The sequence below is a fragment of the Morone saxatilis genome, unplaced genomic scaffold, assembly GCF_004916995.1.
Source record: "Morone saxatilis isolate NCDOM2014 unplaced genomic scaffold, NCSU_SB_2.0 Contig12, whole genome shotgun sequence".
Classification (NCBI taxonomy): Eukaryota; Metazoa; Chordata; class Actinopteri; family Moronidae; genus Morone; species Morone saxatilis.
The window spans coordinates 25,091,981-25,103,854 of record NW_023339674.1 but is presented as its reverse complement, the minus strand read 5'-3'; the positions used below and the strand labels follow the sequence as shown (position 1 = coordinate 25,103,854).

Below are 11,874 nucleotides of genomic sequence, written 5' to 3'. Positions count from 1 at the left end.
AGAAAGATAGTTGATTGTTGATTCCTCGCCCTGATAGGTCACCTGGTAGAACTGGCGCCCCTTTTACCAAGGCTGAGACCTTGCTGCAGTCATGGGTTTGATTCCAGCCTGTGCGCCTTTGCTGCATGTCATCCCTTCTCTCCCCCACCCCTTTCCTGTCACTCTTCAGCGGTCACTAACAATTAAAGGCAATAAAAAGCCCCCCCAAAAAATCCTCCAACCAGAGCATTTTCATATATTTCTTGGCTCTTCACAGATTGTCTCATGTACTACTGTCATGATATGGTGAAAGTTTCAGCAAATATGACAAAAAGTTATTTTATAAACGTTACCTACTGCAGCTTTAACTTGCACGGATTTGGTCATTTTTTACTTTTAGAGCTTTAATCAGACCCAAAACATCTGGCCCTGGAAAAATTCCATGCAAGCCCAAACCGAGCAACCAAGCCCGACCCGAACCCAAATTTTTACTTAAAAAGAATAAATAAATAAATAATTTTAGGTTTATTACAAGCTAAAGCAAACTATTTTGTGCAAATAATATAGTCCAAATTATTATCAAAACTAATAATTAACTCACTCATTAATTACAGTTGCATGCATTATTAATAAAATATTATTGGCAGCAGTTTTGGAATCTGTAGACAAAGACTGACTAGGTGTAAATGTATTATAAAATATCAATATAATCTGCCCTTGAAAGCATATTTGGGAACATACTGTATATGTAATACATTTGGGGTGCCACTACTGTGCACCACCTTGGCTAGAGCTGGATATGATGTAGTGCAGGTTAGGGGAACGACAAATCTAATAATTTTTAACCTAAATTAGACGTAGATGTCCAGTACAGGTGCATGTTACATTTAGGAAAGTGGTGTTCAGAGCTATACATACATTTATTTATCAGCCAAAGTGTACAACTTGCAAAGTAAGAAGAATACAGCACTTTTGTCAAGGTCTGAATTAAACCCCATGTAAATTTATAAATATTCAGCAGTTAGCATGCTGTACGACCTCTCAGGCCTTCTAAACCAAAATCAGCTTATTCAGTCACAGTCTAAGAGCGTGCAGAGACTCTGTCCTTGAATATTAAGATGACCTTTGAAAAAGGATGCACAACAGGGGCTTTGACACATTTAGCCTGCTTGCAAACTCAAAATGTTATGTTATTTAACGCACCTAGAAACATCCACAACCCAGGAGTTGCCAAAGAGTCAGGTTTATGAATAGATAGTCAATACTGTGTTTGAGTTGCTCCGTACCATATAAATTGTGGGTTTACAATGAGAATGCACAGTGTACAAAATTAATTCTCCATGCTCGAGGTAAAATAAATCTATATACCAACGTCTATCATCATTTATGCACTAAGATCAGAGATTGAAAAGGCGATGGAGGCAGAGAGACGCTCTCCATCACATGTACCATAGCCCCAGTTTCAAGTCTCATTCATTGTACCACTCAGGCAATTGCTCAGTGGCTCAGGTTCACTGGCTCTGTCTAAGCATGTAAGCACCGTCCCATTAAAGCCTAGATTGAGTGGTTATGCTTCCCTGTCTGAGACTAATGGACAGATTATGACCTGAGAGAGAGATGACTGATTATTATACCTGTCTGTAGCCTCTGTCTGTTCCTTCATCACTTTGTCCCTCATTGTACCCCTATTTCTGCTCCCCACATTCTCCTCTCGATCAATTCAATTTAAAGGCACTTTATTGGCATGAAAGATACACCTCTTTGGCACCTTTGCACATCATTGGCAAGATAAAGAATGGGTGCCACAAGTGAGCATCATTTTATCAAGGCTAGAAGGCCTCATCATCCAGCAAAAACACAAATGACAAAGCAGAATTACACCATTAATTAGCAAAATGGTGTAATCCAGCTTGACTTAATGTTTCTGTTGGATCTGTGCTATCTAGAATGCTGGTCTACATTATGAAGGTCAGAGTGTTTTATTATTCTTGGTTATTACCCCCCCTCAATTCCTTACCCCACTGGCTGCCAGAATTCATCGAGAAACACTGACTGTAGCAAACAAGGTGCGTAAGACCACAGCAGCCCTTTCCCAGGATATCAATGTAGCACTGTATTCTAGTCCAGTTTAAGCTCATGTATGAATGTACAAGAACAATATTACAGGTTGACCTTCCTTCTCCTCTTTGAGACAACCTAGCATGATCATCAGACTCTTTCTGAACTTTCAGGGCAATAGGGCTGAAGATTGTCTAAAGGATTACGATATACCAATACACAGTACACTAAAAGCTCAGCTGTCAATCATGACATAAAACAGCCTTTTTTATAGCTTTAACTAACTTAATAAAACCAATTTCTAACAAAAATGAACACTTAAACATACAGCAGCATGATCAGAACTATCTAAAATGACGTACGCCATCTTTGGGAAAAATGTATTTGACGTGTACTTGACTTATTTTTTAGTTGGCCTGATGTCCCATCTGCTAACATGGAGGGTTTCTTACCTATACTGCAGCCAGCCACAGGGGGGTCAGATATTTCGGCTTCATTTCTGGGGAGCTGATATCCATCTTCACTGTCCATCTTTAATGCTCTGTACAGTAATCTGTGAGCTATAGGTTCTACATTTATCCCTCTCCTTTGTTTAGGGCTGTTGTAATAATGTCATCTATTGATCTTCAACAATTCCAAAACCATTTTGGTTTTCTTGGTAATCCACAGAATTGTAAAATACAGCAAACAAGATTAATAAAAAAAAGATAATTAATCTCATGAATTGTGCCATTTTACGAAGGTGTGAATGGTGCCAGAGTAGTGCTGCATGTCATTTTTGGGCTTGTGTTAAGAAATGAGGTCGCTAGGGAACAGGCTTTATTTTAATTGCAGCTACTTTATAATACACAATTGGACATGATGTCCCTACACTTCATCTCCAAGTGTCATTTTCCTTATGCTTACATTTAGTTTTACTATTTTTATCAGCTGTGTGTAATCAGAAAGAGGCTACTTGTGACAGATTTTGGGCTCTTTATTGTGGTTATTAAATTGGTATTAAATTTAATTCCAGGTGGCATTATAAACGTCTTTAAGTTATAAATCTGACTTTGTGAAACGTGCAGATACTCTCAATGCTTTATACCGAGCAGTTCCTGTACAACCAGAAAACAGGTGGGAGAGAGCTTTTATCTCCGCTGTTTAAAAATACAGAGAGGCACCAGATGGAGAGAAAGAAGAGGAGGAGGAATAGGACAGTGAAATAAATACTTTTTGATGTGTGTGTGTGTGTGGTAACAGATAGTGAGGCATGATAAATAATTCCTGGTGTGTGTTAGGATTGCGTGTGGGTTGGTTAATAGCAGTGGTTGTAGGGTAAAAGCTGGCATGTAGATAGTAAAATCTGAACACCTTATAATTTTAACCAAGATAAAAGGACAAAACAGTGAGAGAAAAGGGAGGATCAGCCAATGATTCTGGAAGTATTTTTCTACACAAAAAATTACCATTTCACAGTTTACTTTTAATAATACCTTCAATGTTCCTCAGCATAGAATCGCAAGAGTAGAGGTTACTGGATAATTTAACAAAAGAATTGGGTTTAAAGCTGCACTACACAACATTTTTATGACCAATGCCGGAAATTACTATACGAAATGTAAAAGGTGTCATTGTGACGGATCTACAGAACCATCCCCAGACTCTGCAGTTCCCCTCAGCTCTACAGAACATTTTATCCCTTTTTCAGCTCATTGTTTGGGTTTTGCAGCTTGCAAGGTTTGTCATAATCTCTATAAACAGATATCTGTATCTATCTATCTATCTATCTATATTGTAAGTGTTCTGGTTTCCTCTGTGGTCCAAGTCTGACCAATCACATTTGAGCGGGCTTTGGTTCCATGCAGGTCAACAACAAGGTTCCAACAGTCCATGTGGAGAGCAAAAGAGGCAGCAGCGAAATGCAATATCAGAACCTATTTTTATTTGCTAGCTTTTTATTAGCTCTTTTAAAATATGTTTACAGAGAAATATAGAGAAATGTTTATAAAGAAATGTGTCTTCCTCCTCATCAAGTTGCACTCCAGAGGAAGTCTTGACCCAGATATCAGTTGTCCAGATCCGCTGGCTACACCGGAAGCCTTGAAACATTGGTCGTTGCCTCCAGAGGCTGAATTGTCATTAGACAATAGCCAATGGGCTCCAAGATTGGGTTTTCCATGACAACCTCTAAGTTGAACAACTATAAGGGGATAATATGTTTATGATTACACCTTGTTCTCCTTCCAAAGAAATCACTGCAAGAAGTCACTGCACGCTTCACAAAATAATCTTAACTCTTACTAGCTTTTTCTGGGGCTTTCAATCGTAATCTTCATCATTCATTGTAATTAAAGGGACACAAAATTACGACTTTGTTACAGTAACAAAGGTAAATTCGTTATTTGTTACTTCTACCCCTGATACTATGTTACCCATAAGCCTCAGTCACCAGTGCTATGGAGTTGAAGGCCAAATTGTGCAGTTTTGTCTTTGTTATAATCCAGAAGTAATCCTGGCACCATTGTTGCAAAATTAATCCAAAATTGACTCCAAAAGTATGATACTGCTGAATGTTTTATCATGTTTCTACAAAATATATTCTAAATCTTTAGCTCACTATTACTGGCACAGACGGCACTAATAGCAATTGAAATAATAAAATTAACAGAATTAAAAGTTCAGTAATTCTTCATACCGAAATGCTTATCAGGAGTTATAGTTGACTCATCTCTTTATGTGTGTAGACAGGCCTTTGACTGTTCTAACCTTGTTAATTATGCTCATTCTCCTGATCATTCAACTGGGACAGTTTCATGCATATTCATGCTTTAGAAGTGCTTCATCTATGCTGAAGCTGGGCTGTAGACAAGACCACTTAAGGCAATCGTGATACAAGTCGAAGTCCAAGGCAATGAGTTTTCTTTCCCACTGCAATGACGAAATGTGACCATCACAATAGCAATCACTATAGCTTTGACTTGTGCCTCTGACTGGCTTCTTCTCCACAGCAATAGCAACCGAGAGTCATAGACATTGACATCTTGTCAAAGTATCATGGAAGCTGTAGTTATTGAATGCAAAGTAGATTATTCTTTTATCTGTGTTAAGACCACATACAGCTGAGAACAAGGACAAAAATCCACCACACGTTTCAGCTTTGAGGAAAGTACGATTAAACAATCTTGTATGAAAAAAACAATTACTTCACAGACGCTAATGGAACAAAGGCTAGCAAGGTAGAGGGAGCAGGACTTTGACTCTCGACCATATGTGCAAAAAAATACAATGTCCAGAAAAAACTACAGTTATTGAAAGTGTTTATGAGCCCTGCCTGTATTTGTACAACTGTGTGTGTGAGTAGTATGTCAGTGGATGTAGTGATGAGTGTGCTGGGACAGTATACTGTGGCTAAGTAAGTGAGGGCACATGTTGTGTGTGTGACTTCATGTGTAGACTACACATGAGTGGGTGGGGACGGGTCTATTCAAAGATTAGTGCAAGTATATTTTAGGGGATGTGGAATGGCTGTGTGTGTGGGTGGGTGGGTGTATGAGTAAAAAAGGCTTTGTGTGTGTGTGTGTGTGTGTGTGTGTGTGTGTGTCTGCTCTCTGGGTGTTTTAGAAGCCCCCTGCGGCAGAGGACCAGTGATATTTAATGGATTTTTAACAGCCGGCATGGAGCACTGCAATATTCATGACTGGCAGTCATGGAGGGGACTCAGATCAAACAACCAGAGCTAATTGAAACCCCCAAAAACCTTTTGTTCAACTTTTTTAATCACCATTCTCCTTTCTTTTCTCTTTTCATATAAAAGTGCCTTTGGTCTAGTCTGATCTGACATAAATCTCCATTAATTTACTGTAGTGATAGCACTCAGTAGCAGTGCCGCCTTTGGTCCTCTACCAAAGAAAGGTAGAACTGGCTGTTGTCAGTGGTGGGAATTACTAGAATACACAGAGGAAATCAAAGTAAATGTGTGCACCCATATGAATGAATTATTTCTTACATCTGACTGGATGTCACTTAAAACCTATTGTACATTTTTGAGTTTTAATTGGGTCTGTCTCAGTGGCAAAGCCAGAGAAACCACATTCTGCTGTATAATTAGATTGACAACGAGAAGGTTGGCCACTTTCATGACTTCAGATTGTAAAAAATGTACAAATGGATGACAATGAAAGAAAAATTAGTGGCTTCATTCATTCTTGTCATAAATTCCCCAAGTCTCTAAACTCTGCTGAATGGACGAACAGCATTCTTCCCACAGATATTCACTCATTTGGCATTTTGATGATGACACTGTCTGAAGGCCCAGTCATATCAGAAAGGGCCACAGCAGAATTGTGTGCATCTTTGTGAATTATGTGGTTGTAATGACACTACTCGCAGGGCTAGTTTTGCAAACTACTGTAGTTGGCAAGCTAACAGCTTACCCAGCAGCCAGCCGGGAACATGCTATGTAATCACAATAGTTTTACAAACTAGCTTGCCAACTGTCAGCTTTTGAGAGGTATAATTAAACCTTAGATTAGTTATTTACCCTAGCTGGTTTTCTAAGATCACAGATAACAAAAAGTATGTGGGGCAAGCAGAGGTTAAGAAAAACCTGCAGCTGCTTCAAAAGTTGCGTACACTTCCACTTAATCTCAATATAACAGTGCGACTACAGTGATGGGGTTTGGGGGAATTAGGCTTCAGCAGTCTGAGTGCAAGGAGGTACCTACCAAAGTTTAAGGTCTTTTTAGTGTGAAATTCCTATTTTGTCTCTATGGGATGTCTCCTTGCAGAACCATGGCTCGGTCCTGTCTCCCTGTGTAGAAATTACATTTTTATACACCTAATTTGCAACACCAAATATGTTTTGAGGGAATTGTAATGCCAACGGAATTACAGTTTATATCAACATAATAAGGAACTCCACATAAAGGGTTTTTTTGTGGGACACAGCACCAGTTATAAACTCACACACACTGACAAGCCTCCTCATTGTAAGTTATTTAGAATGCATTTTTGCATGGAACAAGGACTGTGGGTTTTGTCCCTCATCTTTCACAGTGTATTTGTGCAGAGAGGATTACTGCACAGCCTGTGTGGAGAGTATTCAGCAACCAGTAACTCTTTCATGGTACATATGGCATGGGTGTATTGTAGTATTACTTTAAAAAGCAGAAGCTGTCCTTTAAAATTCTGTTGTGAAATGTTAAGCAGCAGGCCTAAAGACAGGCAAGGAGCTGCTGGAGTCACTGTCAAAGGAGTCTGTCAACATGGTTGCTTTGCTTGGAATATGCATTCATGCATATAACATGTATATGGATTTGCATTTCAGTATGCATTTGCTAACTAAATTTAGAAAATGAGCACAGGGAACACAGACACCTTCTATGTAGGACATGATTAACCACGGCAAAAGGAAGCTGTGCCTTGTTTGTACTGAGTAGTATATTTTGTAAACATATACTATAACTAATTAATAACATAATGTGTGTATAACATTACAGAATGACATTTAGAAATGTGCTGGAATAGACTGGAGTGAATAAGAGCTGTGCGACACTGACCCCTTACTTTCATGAACTAAAAGCCAAGAATCTATATTTTGACTAGAGTGCCTTTCCAGCTTGGCAGTTAGTTAATGTGTGCTTCTGAAACCATTTTCTTTGGCCTCACTCATTCATATTAATTCAGTAATACTATTTCTGCCTCCAGAGTTGCCTGCTTCTGAGCAATGTTTATGGAACTAAAACACCAAACTACATTTGACACTGCACGATCTTCTTACATCTTTAAATCTTTAAATGCTGCAGTTAGTTTTAATTAATTTCTTTTGGTTTTTTTTCCTCCCAAAGTTAAAAAATCCATTTGTAATAGATTATTGTATGTACATGTGTCCAGTTATATGGTAAATAGAAGAGGCATGTTTCTTCAAAGATTTCTAAAACATGTAGCCTGACCTTGACTTCAATTAACACTTTTCTTAGAACAAATTGTGAAGTACTTGCATGAACACAAAGCAGTGGAACACTCTGTGTTTAATCAGTGAAGATGGTGGTTCAATTGTGACTGTCCAATCAGTGATCACCGATGACATAACAGCCAGCAGTATGAACAAAAGGAATAACTGAATTCACTATTTCCTTTCATTAAACTATTTCTATCCTCAAATAACCTGGACCTGAAGTATTATCTACTCTGTGCTATCAGTTCCACACTTATCAGCTGAAAAACATCATTAAATTCCACTTTACTGTACATAAAAAGCTGATAGAGTGCAGGGACTGTTGCCTTACAGTAAGAAAGCCTTAAGGTGCAGAATCTCTGTCCTGGTCTTTTTGTGTGTTAGTCAAGATTATTTCCTTACGTGCCCTCTCATTCAGCCCATGCTGAGAAGCCACCTATGTGACTTTCTATATTAGTTCACCCACATTATCCCATTAGCACACTATTATAACAGTACACATCAAACTACAAATACATTGACAGGTCTTTTAAGGGAACAAAAGCACAAAATGTAATATTTTTGAAAAGAACAGATATGGATAGTTGGTTCTGCTTTGAGGCAGTTCCAAATTCATAAGAACCAGGGATTGATTAAAATGCTTCCTAATTCACTGATGCTACCTACTGTACCTCCATCTACAGACAGCAACCAGCATATGAAGGGATACAGCAATATCTAATCATTGTCTACAAACAATGTAAGTGCAGTTAATATGTCAAATCAACATGTTTTTCATTTCCACTTTCACATAATTCCCCCAAATCAGCGACTGTAAAAAGAGAGCTACAAAGAAAGGTCCTGGGGCAGGATGAGTATGCACTTCACATTCCCCACACATAAATTCTTACTTAGAAAATAAGAACATGCTGTCACGCATACTTCAAACAAAGCAAACACATGCATTTCTGGAGGGAGTTCAGTGAGATATGTGGAAATGGAAATATAAGGTGAGAGGCAGAATCTAATATGCAGCGTTATTCTTTCAAGTTGTTAGTCAATTTCACAATGTGTTCATGAGTATACACAGACATTTAAACTGGGCTAAGATTATACGCTTTTATTTCTAGGCTTGTGCTCTTACTTTTAATATTCTTTTTTACATATTTAGCTTTTTGCATTTTCTTTTCTCATCATTTTCCTGTGGCCTTTTTATGTGATTCTTGATTGCTAAGCACTTTGTGTATTTCAGTGTGAGAGCTACAGCCTACAACATTACTGATTACCTTCCAGACATTTGATGATGATGATTGAGATACAACATTAGTATCATAAGATGTAAATGATCATTTACATCTTATGATTCATGAATTATTGATACTATATATGCTATAAATAGCACAGCTGTGTATCTGGTGCACGTGAGTCACATTGACTTATATTTGTTATGCATCTGGCCCCTGGTCTCTTTCACAGAACTGTAGGAAGGGAGGTACGGTATGTCAGAATGTTTCACTTTATACATAACAAAAACATAAGGGACCAGGATGGATAGATGTAGTGGTATCTAGCGGTGTAGTTGCAGACAGGAGAAACTACGCTGGCCGCAAAAGGCTCTATACACAAGCCAGGGTTTGTCCATTCTGGGCTACTGTAGAAACACGGCGCTTCAACATGCAGCCTCCATAGAAGGTAAACCGTGGCATCTATAGATAAAAACAACTAACTTCAAGGTTAAAAAAAAACAACGATTCTTATTTTCAGGTGATCATTATAATTGAAAACATACCTATATGAATATTACATTCCATTTCTGACATTAGATCATCCTAAATACACACTGGACCTTTCAATAAACAGCCGATGAGCCTAGCTCATAGCATATCTGTAGGCTACAGGAAAGGAGAAAGTTGACCGAGGTTCCAAAAGGGACTGGACTCAAGAAAGGGTCAATTAAATCTGCACGACACCAGACGCCAACATTCAGAAACATCTGCATATGTTGGTGTACTTGAAAGTAAAAATATTCCATCGAATAAAAAACATCTCCCTGAAGCTTTCTCTCTTCTCTCTGCCACTGTTATCGCAGGAGGCCAAGTCCCAACTGTATCCCCCAAAACAAATACACTCACACACGTCCCTGTGTGTCAAAAGATGTGATGGATTACAGCAATCAAACAATATTTCATGAGTCCCAGCTGGCTGCGAGGAGCCAGAACCATTTAAATTTGTAGGAGAGAACAGTTCCCTTTGTCTATTTTTGTCCCCACTGTCTTCCCCTCTCCTCTCCGATAAGTCACGCTCTGTTCCCAACCTGAGGTGACACGCTCTCATCCAAAGAGGCACAAACACACACCAAGGTCTGTTGTTTAAGACCAGTATCTTACATGTTAATAGTTTATAGTCTCTTTTTGATTCAAGTAACGACTCTTCATATTCTCAAAGTCCAATAAACTATATGGAGAGAGCCCTTTCTACACCAATCCTAAACAAATGTACAACCCCTAACCTGACAAAAAGTGCAATTCTTGTGAATACAAACCTTTCACACCTATTATTAGTCTTACCTAGTCTACTACTCTTCTTTTTTCTATTCATTCTTTTCTTTTCCCAGCGCTCTCTCACTCCCAAGACTTAAAATGTGGCCCTATACTTCAAACAGTGTCACTGTAGGTATGCTTCTGGTGTCATTTCTTTTCCGTCTAGTGTAATGTTTTGTCTTGTCATTGAAGTTGGGTGATGTAGCATAAAAAGCGATAAAGTCTGTGTGTGAAGGAGGTTGGTATGTCTGGATGGGTCAAACAAACAGGAATTTCACCATGGAGACCACTGTTTAAAGGTAAATGCCGACGTCTTTCTTAACTTACATTATGCAAGTTATGTTACTTACATTACAGATGTAAGCATACTGTTTTTTAACACAAAGAAGCAGATGAGGAGAGAGCGAGAAAAATATGATGACTATCGCCACATTTTACTAATACCAAATAATAAAAAGACAGAAAAAAATCACTATTAAAGGAGCAATTTTATCTTTTTCTGCTTAACTAAACACACCAACAATCCAGTGCCTCTGTGTACCAATAATGTTTTCATGACCATTTCACACTGGTGTCACAAAAAAGCTGCAAAAGTGCCCTCCTGGATGTCCCTATGGTAGATAAAACAAGATAAAGTGTCCTCTAGGGTGTCCTTGCAGTGGGGAAAATGTAATGCAGTTCCCTATCAGCTGCCCTACATCGCAAACAAGGAGGCCTCTACATGCCTTCCAACACTTTCCTGTGTGTTTTCATTACAGAGGTGTAGTTACAGCCTACTTTAAACCTGGGTCACATAAAAAAAACAATTTTAATCTTAATAGGGATTCCAAACTGTTCCATCACTGCCATTTGATAGCACCGCCTATGTGTGACATGATGTAGGTGTGACAATAATCTTCCAGTGAGTGGCTACAGTTTTTCTGCGCTCATAATTCCAATTGACACATTTATATTCAAATATTAAAAAAGGATTCAGTCTCACAGCACAGCAGTTCAAGACCTGATGGGCAATGCCTCACAATGGACAGATACCTTTTCACATATTGTATATGCGGTAGAGTATTTATTGACCTGCAGAATTGAAAACAGTGGCATTATTGTGTTTGTGTACTGTAAAAGCATCCATTTCTGACAAACTGAATGTAAAACAATTAGAGCTGAACACCTGAACATGAACCTTTGTCCTCAAGTAGACAACAACACAACCGCTGTTCCAACACAGGCCCATTGGATCCAGCCAGATATCATTTCATAGTGCCAAGAATACATGGGCCAATTAACTGTAAATGTGAGGTAATTGATTTGCAGTGCCAAATGTACTGTAAAACAAGCCAGCTTTGTGTTGACAGGCTAATGAGGATGGCTGTGTGTGTGTGTGTG

At 38.6% G+C, this 11,874-nt stretch overlaps 1 protein-coding gene across 1 annotated transcript in view; it reads left to right on the top strand.

The window, feature by feature from the left end:
* The window catches only part of LOC118321456 (inactive N-acetylated-alpha-linked acidic dipeptidase-like protein 2), a 224,246-nt gene that overhangs the window by 197,383 nt on the left and 14,989 nt on the right, over positions 1-11,874 (top strand). The window lies entirely within an intron of this gene.